The sequence below is a fragment of the Sinohyriopsis cumingii genome, unplaced genomic scaffold, assembly GCF_028554795.1.
Source record: "Sinohyriopsis cumingii isolate HCF-2022 unplaced genomic scaffold, ASM2855479v2 utg000452l, whole genome shotgun sequence".
NCBI classification, from domain to species: Eukaryota; Metazoa; Mollusca; class Bivalvia; order Unionida; family Unionidae; genus Sinohyriopsis; species Sinohyriopsis cumingii.
In genome coordinates this window covers 1117494-1129796 of record NW_028315901.1, presented here as the reverse complement: position 1 = coordinate 1129796, position 12303 = coordinate 1117494, and positions in this window count along the sequence as shown.

The following is a 12303-nucleotide window of genomic DNA, read 5'->3' as shown; positions in this document are numbered from 1 at the left end:
TTCATCCACCAGTAACACTGGCCGCCATGTAAAGCCTATGATGTGCTGAAAATGGCGTTAAACCCCGCAACAACAACAACAAAAGAATGACCCATAACAGTACATAATCATTAAAATAAATCATATAATATACATAACAATCTACTCAGTCTTTACCCAAAAAATGGTATTGTATTCAATTCCTGGAAATTCTCAGAAAAGCATCATTCCATTCTAGGGACTCTTGTTATTCTTATTGTAGTAAAAGTAGTATTTGTTGTTATAGAAGGGAGGTTGTTGTTGTTGTTATTTTCTGGAATATGACAATGAATTTTGGGTATAAAATTTAGATGTTATTCAGGAGTTGCTCTTCCTTTTGCATAATATACTCCCAGCAAGAGAAAAAATCTTTAGGTTAAAAACCATAACTGAAATGTGTGCTGCACTATGAATTTTTCTTTTGTATATCCAAGTAGGAAAAGGTGCAGTTTGGATCTTTCAATTCACCAGTTTTTAATACACAAACAAAAAGTGAGTGATTGTTCCTTAATTTATATTGAGATATTTTTTCCAGTGATAAACTAGTTGAAACTGGAATTTTTTTACATGATAATTAAGTGTTTTTAATTTTTAATCAGTATATTGCTGCATTAATTGGCATCATCCTTTCGTTTGTTAGAATCACAAATGTGAGCACGAAAACCTCAAACAGTGAGCTGTTTTTAAAATTTTAATTTTATAATTACCATAGATGAACTTAAAACACATTATGTCAAATGTTTGGAATAAATATAACATTGATAGTTTAAACATTTAAATTCAAACATTAATGAGTTTGGACGTTTATTGAAATTCAAAGATTAATAAATTTTGACATGTCAAAAGTGGTTCATATTTTTAAAAAATGGTAGCTAGTTGAAATGTTGGAAATAAGTAAATGATGTGACAGTCCAGGTTGTACCCAACTGGCTGACTGTAAAAAATTGAATTATTAAATGTTTACAAATTCCGTGGGGCCCAAAGTGGCAGAGTGATCTAAAACGCTCACTGTTATGGATCTTTGCCATCTCACCTCTGTCTGTGTGGGTATGAGTCTCAGGCTCAGGTATGTGAGAAAGCTTGCTGGTAGCTTCTCGTGGGTTGGTGCTTCTTTCTGGGGTTTTCCCAGGTTCTTCCTCCACCATTTAAACTGGATGTCATGTATAGCCTATCTTGTGTTGAAAAATGGCATTAAACCCTATAATAAAAACAACAACAAATTCCATGTGTTGTTGCGGGCTGCAGGAAATAATTCCATCGGCGATCAGTTTGAGAATTCTGGACTAGATACATATAAGCTGTACTTTCTTGTAATGTATGGCAACCTTAACGTTTCTTCTTACAGTTTTTATACAACAATCATTTAATAATGTTATATGTGCACCTGTTTTCCAGATGACAGTCTGCTTACTCTTTATTTTGTTAGGAATAAGTTAGGCTCCCTACAGTCTGTGGTTACCAAACTATTTAATCAGCATGCCTTTGGGAAGAGTCTGATTAATTTTAGGTATCAAAAGTCAGGGTGACTAGGAATAAAAGACTGACGATGGTTATCTACATGCATACTCACTGCTTTCACCAAACCATGTAAATGGCCCACATAGGAGATGAAAAGGAAACTAACTGATTGAGAGAGAATACCACACTGGTTACATGGCACTTTTGCTGGTAATTGTTATCTAGGAAATGATTGACTGTGGTGTTATTGCCCAGATTGAGTAGATAACAATGTCAGATATGAAATTAATGGATGGAATAACAAGAGATCTGAGCAGTGATATGAAATAGGACAACACAAGCCCCCCCCCCCCCGTATTTAAAAAATAACAATTTAATCAATTACATAAACAATATGAAATTGAACATGACATTGGATATACTTTCTCTTAGAAATACAGTTTCAAAATGTATAAGAAATGCAGTTATCCATTATATTATACCAATAAAACAAATTTGATCATAGAGTCGAGTGAACAATAAAACTCATTGCTCAGCATGCCGGCATAATCTGTTTGTCTCCTTCCAAATTCTGTGTTTGTGAAAGGTCGGAGTTGTTGTATTCCTTTTCCTCTTTTCTCTCTCTCTTTCCAGCCTCATTTGCGTCTTCCGCCATAACTTGGTTGTCTGTTGTCTTTCCCCACTGGTTTACATATAGAGCTCTTTTCCCCTTATGCCTTCCAAAGCACGCTCTCCGTTCTATGACTGAATGCTTCGTGTCCCTCACTTCCAGACACCCATCCCATGGACAATGTTTTAAATAGAAAAGATACTTTCTCTTTTCTTTTTGGAGTGGGGCATCCACTTCCTCAGAAAAAAACTTGGACTGCCAAAACATTTGGGGAAGAATATATAAAACATTGAATTTTGTCATGGAAGCACACTCCTCATTTAACTTAGAATGATTATCTCTGGTCTGCCTTTATAATAACTCTTCAGGAAACTAATTTTAGACACTTGTTTCCAAATGGCACTAGACAGTGCCCTAGTGGTTAGAGTGTCCGCCTCAGATGCAGGAGTTTGAGGGATTAAACCCCAGCAGTCATACCAAAGACTTATAAAAATGTTTCTACCAGCTGTATTGCTAGGCGCTTAGCATTAAGAGGTTAGTGTTAGGACTGGTCAGCATTATAGGATGTGACTGGGTGGGATATCATCCTACATGTCTGCGCCACGATACCCTACTGCTAGACATCACTATAAACTTCAATACTGCAGAATTTTAGTGATATGACTGTAAAATTGTGAAAGCTACGTTAAAATTCCAAATCAAATGCACAGAATTGTCTCTGGTTTGTCTCTACGTTGCGTTTCCCACCACTTAACCCCACGTTAATATCGCCTCTTCTATATCTCTAACTATTATTTCAGCAGGTTCTAATTAAAATCAGTCATGACCTATCCCATGTGGTAGAGCATCCCATCTTTCACAGGCAGTTATTCATTGCAGGCCAAGCTTATACGCTAATGTTAATTGTTACATGTCACCTTGACTGCAACAAGATTCCACTTAGTTATGGTGAAATAATCATCTTCCAAAATTCATACTGTTACATCGATTTTGTAGTCAGGGTCACTGACCATTTAGGGAAATATAGTTTACAATATCTTCTGTTCGTTGTTACCTACTATAAACCAGAGATCGCGGATGTCATGCATTTGAGAAAAAAGACACCTATTGGTTTGGGTCAAAGATCCCCAAATACAGTTTCAACAAATTACTTTAAGTACTCTAAGCTAATTTGACCAAATTTTGTGGATGACACACATTTTAGACAAGGAATACATCTACTGATTTTGTGGCTTTGAGCTCAAACTCCATGGTCACATTGACTTAAAGAATATATATTAACCGTCTTGACACATTCTGAACTTGAGATCTGCATCCCATACCCTAGTCAGAATATTTTGCTGGCTTGCATTTCAAGCTTTTAACAAAGAACTGTTTTGATATTGGAGTTAAATGGGCACATGTACTCCATGAAGAAAATTGGGTTGACTGTGTAAAAAAGGAAAACTTAATTTATTTCCATGACCGAATTGTTATTTGATTGCATTTGAGTTGAGAAAGATGAGATGTTTGATAATATAGTAAGTAACGACTTTTGAGGTTCCACCTACCATAATGGAGGTACGCGGGCTGCTACTGATTCTTGGGGAATGCAATGAATGATGCTCAGAATTTTGGGATGGATGTTTGGTGTACCATTTATTGTACTCATTTGGTGATAGCAAAACAAAACTTAAAGCATGTATATCAGAACATAATCAAGTTGATTATTCCTACCCACCATGCTTTATTGTTTGGCAAAAGCAAGATATTGCCTTTTATGGAGTTAAGAATGGTTTTGCATTTCTAATGAAAAAAGTAAAGTGTCCTATAATTTCAGCTATATTTAGAGGTGTTTTCATGAAAACTTTTACAAAATATATCATGGGATATCTGTCACATTGCCATATGAAACATACTTTGCATAATATCAGGATCATATGGAATTGAAACAAAGGCCTAGCGTGATGTCTGGTGAATGAAAATGAGGCTTCTTGCTGCAAATCTTAGTGATAAACATGGCTACAGATAGTGAGTTACAGGTTTGTTTCCTTTTTAAATGAAGGTTCTGGAAGCAACCTTGCAAACTAATGCATGACATACAAGTAAACCTAACAACCTGCTTACCTCATACAGCAGAACAACTCGATAACTGCCTGCGTTCATTTGCTCGACAAACATGCCCCAGCTACCACATGAAGAGTATCGATTCAAAAGTGTTATCCATGGTATAGCAGTGTTAGGGACCAGCTTCGCACTGCTAAAAGAGACCGATGTAAAGCTGAAAGGCTTTGGCTTTCCACCAGACTCGCTATTCATAAGCAGATTTATGAAGCCGCTAAGAAGAATGCCACAAATATAGTCCATGCAGCAAAATCAGCCCACTACACTACTAAGATCATGGAAAGTTCCAGCTGCAAAGAGCTTTTCAAGATTACTAACAAGCTAATGTCAAGGAACAAATCTACACCACTTCCAACTACCTTCTCTCCAGTCGACCTTCCGGATATGTTTGCAAATTTCTTCCGTGACAAAGAACAAGACATTAGAGACAAGCTTGAGACCTGTTTCACTTGACTCGTCATCAACATACAGTTGGGATACAGAATTTGAGCGGCAACCATTAGCAGCATTTGAACATGTCTCTATGGATTTCGTATGTACAATCCTGACGAAGAGTGCACCAAAGTCATGGGAACCTGATCCAATTCCAACAACACTGCTGCTTGAGTGCTTAGATCCAGTATTGCCTTCACTAACTGATGTTATTAATATCTCTCTCTCATCAGGGGAATTCCCATCATTGTTCAAAACTGCCACTGTAAAGCCTCTGCTGAAGAAACCAACACTAGACCATAACGATTTAAAGAACTACCACCCAGTTTCTAATCTCCAATTCATTTAAAAAGTCTTAGAAAAGGTGTTCTATCCCAGCTTGTATCTCATCTGAATTCAAACAGTCTTTTTAGCAATGTACATTCTGCATATCGCTCTTGCCACAGTACTGAATCTACTCTTCTAAAAGTAGTTAATGACATCCTCCCTGCTTTGGATAGCGGAAAGATTACAGTCCTCACCCTCCTTGATTTGTCTGCAACATTTGACACAATAGACCATGATATATTACTTCACCGTTCCCAGCATGTATTTTGCATTCATGATACAGCCTTATGTGTTCAAGTTCTACTTGGTCAACAGGACACAACTTGTATATGCAAATGGAATACCCTCCAGCCCATTTGATTACATTGTGGTTCATCATCCAGTGTCTCACCAATTGTAAGCTGATGACACCCAAATATACAAATCTAGCCACCCAACTGAAGTTGATGTTACCATCCAAGGTGTAGAGAGGTGCATTTCTGATGTGAAATCATGGATGACATGTAACAAGCTGCAGATGAATGATGATAAAACTGAGGCCATTTTGACTACAACACAAAGACTTTCTCATTCACATCCTTTACCTCAAACAATAATTATCAGCAACACCAACATTAAATTCACACAATCAGTACGAAACCTAGGTGTAACTCTGGACAGTACTCTCATTTTGCACCAAGACGTCATGAACATATGCAAGGCTGCATATCTTGAGCTGAGACGGGTCAGTTCCATTTGCAGGTATCTTTCAGTTGATGCCACTTAAACACTTGTGTGTTCATTAGTATTTTCAAGACTGGACTATTTTAACTCAGTTTTGTCTGATTCATCTCAATATTTAGTCCACAAACTTCAAAAAGTTTAAAGCTCAGCTGCTTGGATCATACTTAGAGTACCATGATCAGAATACACCTCCTTGCTGCTCTGTACCCTACATTTTCTATTCATTAAATCCATAATGAAACACAAAACTTGTTCCCTGTGCTACGTTTCACTGACGGACTCTAGTCCAACATGCCTATCTGAACTCAACCATGTGTACACACCAGCAAGATACTAATGCTCCGCTTCTGACAATCATATACTCTCATTATTCCCACTATGAAAACAAAGTCAAATGGACAGCGTTCTTTTGCATACCAGAGCCCAGAAACGTGGAATGAATTGCTCACTGAACTTAGACACAAAGACACAATGATCCCATTCAAGAGTGCTATCAAAACTCGCTTATTTTGACAGCAAGAACAAACTTAAAGACCTAATAATGTTTCCAACCATAAATATTCTCAGCACGTTCTTTTTATGTTTTCTAATTTCATGGTGTTTGTGTTTGTAATCATATGATTAGATATGTTTTTTATCTTATAGGTGTTGTCTAATGTTGTAAAACGATTAGAGCTTCTAAAAATGCAGCGCTATACAAAGTCCTCTTTATTATTATTATTATTATTATTATTATTATTATTATTATTATTATTATTATTATTATTGTGAATTTAATGGCAAAATTAACTTTTGACCCTTATCCAGGTTATGTTATTGTGTATTGGCTTCTTATATATATATATATATATATATATATATATATATATATATATATATATATATATATATATATATATATATATATATATATATATATATATATATATATATATTGGAGTCAGTTATGTTCAATTATATTTTGTGACCATTTAAATTATTTATTTCAATTATTGATTGTAATTACAAAGTACTCTTTGACTTTAGGACTAAATTACTATCTTCGAATTATTGTGAATTTATTCAATTATATTTTGGGTTATATTGTAACGTTACATCGAGACTGTCAGCACATCCACACTATTCCAGACTGTCAGCACATCAGTGCATTCAGTATCGAATTTCGTTTGGAATACGACTGGAATTCATTTGAAATACTTGATACCCATTGGACTTAAGTTATAATTTGTTGGGACTATTTGAGATGTAATTCACAGTAGTGTAAGTTCCTGTTAAACTCTCGCTTTGTGTTCTTGGGAAATAAATTTTCTGTTGAAGTTTAGGAGAAACTTGTTGGTTTTCACTATATTCTGATACTTAGTTTATAACCATATAGTCATAACACCAGTCAGTGCTGTGTTTCGGGTCTTAGGGTGTAAAATAGATGTACAATAGTGGTATAATGTAGTGCCATTTTTCTTTGCATGGAACCTAGTAATTGTATACTTTTTATAATTATGAATTTATTTATAAAAAATGCAGCTAGATTGCATTAGTTGCAAATTGTCATATTGGTTCTTTAATTAAATTGCATATAAATTAGAGGATACTGAGTTTCTCTTAAACAGGTCTAACATATTGTTGCCAGGGGGAGGAGGGTCAGATCCCTTGCAAAGTTGTGATCGTAACACTTTATGGAAATGAAATTAATTCTGAGGTGTTTTTGGGTGATTTTGTACTGTCAATATTCTGTGCCCAAAGTTTAAGCATGTCAGTGTAGATTAACAGTACATGCATACAAGTTTTGTTGTTATGTATCTGTTTATAACAGCTTGAACTCACTAGACAACACTGTGGCATGCAGTTATATAAATATATATTGCAGTGTCAACTGTGTTGTACCCATTAATTGAAGAACTTAAGGTACCATGATGGAACACTGCATTGCAAGTTTCTCAGATTTTACTTTTCACACAAGATTTGTTTAGAATTCATGTAGAACTTAAAGAAAAAAGAAACCTTATAGCACAATGACTAGGCACCCATTAAATCATGATTGTGCCCTCTTGTAAGCTACCTGTCTGATCTGTGCACAAAAGGTGCTGTATAATTTGCCTCAAAGAAACCATGATCCATTTGTCTAAATTAAGCATCTGCAAAAAAGACTTCAAAGTATAGGACTGGTATAGTAACACAGTTTGCCCAGCTCTGAAAGTTTTGCCAGGCTAGCAAATTCTTTCCCGCCTCCAGCTGAAAGTGCCCCCCTCCCCACTGGCTAGTTGTTTACCCCCCTGCCAAGTACACCATTAGAACATTTAAATAGCAAAACTAAATTTATAAAAGCAGATACTAACTTATTTTTAAAAAATTATAAGAACAAAGCTCTGTCCCACCGTATATATTAGTTTTTAAAACCAATCATATTAAAATAAATATTTATGTTACAACCTTCCATATTAATAGAAATATATATAATATGTCCATTCTTCATTGAGGGGGTTGTATGTTTTTCTAATTTTGTTTGGATTTTATATATAATTCGAATATAAGAAAAGGAAATATAACTTTTGTAAGGTCTCACATGGAAGAAATATGATAGTCCAAATTTGTCAGTTTGTATTAGCATGTATGAAATAATTTTGTATTTTATTGAAATTGCAAATTAAAAAGAACACAATAGGAAGTTTGCAACCAGTGTTGTAAGTATTCTTGGCGTTTCTTTATGTATATTTAATGAAAGTGTCACAGGTGTGACGATTACATGAATGTTATTGTTCTAATGCATATTTCGGAGGTTCAGGGGATCAGGGAAGGGTGGTCAGATTTTGAAAAGAAATAAAGCCACAAAACGTGTAGACAAAACCCACCAGAAATGTCATATGTTCTATACATAGTAATGATCACAGGTACTTCCAGGTGTTCCCTACAGGAAATTGATCTATAATCCCATTTATAAGAGCATCTGGTGGCATAAAATCTTGATATAAATAAAGCTGAATATCCTTAATATTACTTGTTGACTCACAATCATGGATGACAAGTTATACATTGATATCGGATGTTAATGATGGCAATTACCCAGCAAACCTGGCAGCTATCAAAGCTCTCAGTAAGAGAAAAAGTGAATTGAGGTTAAAGGCTTTACTGCAAGCAGTGGTATACTTTATAAAGATAACTTCTTAGAAGAAAGGAAGTATCAGCAGTCCTAGCAAGCTTTCGTTATGGTAAGTAGTACTTACAAAATTATTAATAATAATATAATATTAACGCAAAATTCCAAGATAGTCAGAAAACATGTACAGAGCCTGGGTCTATTGGCCGTAGTCCACACAAAGAACCCAATATAACACTACTTGCTAAGCTACTTAATATATTGATACATCCATGCTCTATCAAAATCAAATATCCATCAGTATTCCAGGAGTGGAATCTGTTTGTCTCTGCTCCCTCTCTCTCTATCTCTCTCTCTCTCTCTCTCTCTTGTCTCTCCTCTGTCTTTCTCGCTCTTCCTCTTTGTCATCATTGCTTCCTATCTCCATATTCATTGTCTTCATCTCTTTCTTCCTCTCTCTATCTTCCTTTCTCTCCCCGTCTTCTGTTCTCTTGTCTCTGTTTTCCATTATGTCCTCTCTCTCTTCCTTAACTCTTCCTCTTTGTCTTCCACTTGCCCTCTTAATCCCTTTCCCTTTCTTCCTCCCTCTTGTCCTATCTTCCTTTCTCTCTCTCTCTGCCACTTCCTATGTGTCTGTCTTCCTTTTTTTTTCTTCCTCTTCCTCTACTATTTTTTTCTATATCCTATATCTCACTCTCACTTTTTATATCTATTCCTCTCGCTCTCTCTTTCGTCTGCTATTTTTTTCTTCCTGTTTTCTTATCTCCTCTACCTCTCTCTTTCACTTTTCTTCTATGTCTATTCCTCTCACTCTCTTTCTTCTCCTATCTCTTTGTTTCTGTCTTCCTCTTGCTTTTTCGCTCTCTTTCCTTTCACCATCTGCCTCTAGAACTCTCATATACTCCTCTTCCTGTCATGCTATCTCACTCTATATCTCTCTTCCTTTCTTTTTCTTTCTCAATTCTTTTCTCTCTTCTTTCCCTCTAGCTCTTTCGTTAACTTTCCTCTTTCTCTCTATGGTACACAAAGTACATAATTATAAATTATAAAGATTCTTTTCTTGTACTTTTGAAATATAATTGTTATATTTTTATTGTAACAGGTAAATACACATGGTGGACATGACAAAACATATGGGAAATGCCAGGAAGGGTATTACTGGATGTGGATGAAACAACATATGTCAGTGACTGTAATAAATACAATAGAGTGACTCTAGGCCAATAGAAGCAGCACCTCTGAATTCGTTACCAGTGCCATCAAAAGTGTTGAGTTTAGTTGGAATCAATATTAGCTATCTTCTTCCAATAACATACAGCAGGAACAAATATATTGTTGCGGCCACAGATAATGTTTTTCAAATGGTCTGAGAATGAAGGTATCCACAACAAAAGTGCTGACGAAGTAAAAACAATTCTTCTTAATATCTTATGTTATAAGGGAAAAGAGTTCACAAACCTCAGTCTGGAATTTATTAACAAAACTTGCAAATGACTATTTTAATATACTAAGTTACTAAGAAGAAGTATGAACAACAATTGAAAGCTATATTTTATTCCATGTAGGTGATTTTTGGAAGATTATTAGTCTGAAATTCTAATCTGTATTAAATTTAATTGTAATCTGTATTAAATATAATTGTAATCTGTATTAAATTTAATGTAATGGCTCATTCGAAATAAATCCTATATGAGTTTGTTACATGAACCTATTACATGCATATATTTCACATGTGGGCCCTTAAGCAGATTAAGAAAGAGATAATTAATGAAAAAATAACCAATTAGTTGTAGTTGGGAAAAATCGGTTAGCTGATTCTGTCCCCCCCCCCCCCCGCCCCGATTTGTTAAGTGTTAATGTAGGCATTAAGTATATTACGAAAGAACCCATTAATGCTAATAAACTATTTGGTTGGGGGTGGGGAAATAATCAGCTAGCTAAATTCTGGCCCTCCCCCCCATTTGTTAAGTGACCCATTACATGTATATTTCACATGTGGACATTAAGCTTATTACCAATTAGAATTGGCTGCTAAACTGATTGAGCTAAATTATACTCTAATACGTATGAAATTGGGCCATGTGCTTTACTACATTTAATAGTGAGACACAGTATGTGCATGCCTGTTAGAATCTAACTGCAAAGTCTGAATATAATCAGTAAGAAAAATTAATGTATTTTCTTTACTGTAACAAGATATACCAAGGGATTTGGGGAAAGTTTGGGGTTGAAAATCATCTCAATCCAGATGGATTAAACCTAAAATATGTATCAGATAATGAGGGATCATAGCCAGTTATCTTCCATTTAATTGACTGGTGGTTGTTGTTCTTGTGGTTGTGGGGTTTAACGCCATATTTCACCACACGATAGGCTATGCATGGCGGCCAGTATTAATGGTGGAGGAAGAACCCTGGAAAACCCCGGGAAGAACCACCGACCCACGAGAAGCTACTGGCAAGCTTTCTCACATACCCACTTTAGCCGAATCCTAGACTCGAACCCACGCAGACAGATGTGAGATGGCAGTGATCCGTAACGGAGAGCGCTTTAGACCACTCGGCCACTCGGAGCCCCAAATTGATTGGTGGAAGCATGGAACAAAGCAGTCCAAAATTATATGCGGTGTACTTCCTATAGCATCTACATTTTGCTTTGCAAAATGTCTCAATCATATACATCATAGCCATTATTGGCAGTGAAAGAGGAGCTTAAATGACGAGGTAAGTCATCTATGTAAAAAAAGGAGTTAATCACTAGGTTAAGCAAACTAGGCATCAGTGATATTGTTGCCTGGCTTTGTCAAAAGGCGTAGTTGTTGTAAATTTATACCAAGTCTTAGTTACCTCTCCGTGACCACGTATTTGACATTTGTTCACCAAACATGTTTTAAAACTTTTTGTTAAGGCTTAAATACGAAACTGTTCTCAAAGTTGTTTTGCTTTTTTGTTGTCGTATAAGTAATTAATTAAAATAATATATCTAGACTGATCGATAATAGATTGTTTTGAGGAATGATAAAGTCCAAGGATAACCAAATATAGGGAAAATGTTATTATGTGGCTCCACGTTTTGGAAAGACAGCTGCCTATGATACCTCATTGAAGCATGTTCAACCATGTCATAATTCTTGTGTGCAGGGTAAAACATCGCTGTTTTGTAATGTGACCAGGAACATTATATTTTCATTTCTTCATACAATATATTTTGGAAACAGTTGAGTAGATTCATTGCACTTGGTAACCATTTTATTAGTCTTTCATGAAATGAGGCTTTATATACGATACTTTAAACATTTTAACTGTTTTATCATATAGTGTTGTGTTCATTATAAAGTTTTATACAAATAATAACTAAGCAACTGAACAATGAATTTTTTGCATTATTAGCTGAAATATGAAGATTATGCTTAAGGTGGAGATGGAATTTAGTATTAATATAGTTGCATTGCTCCTATTCTTAACGTTTGGAAAGTTGTACTATCTTTAAACTGCATTGTTTGAGGAAACAATATGGGCATTTATCGGCATCTATTGGTCAG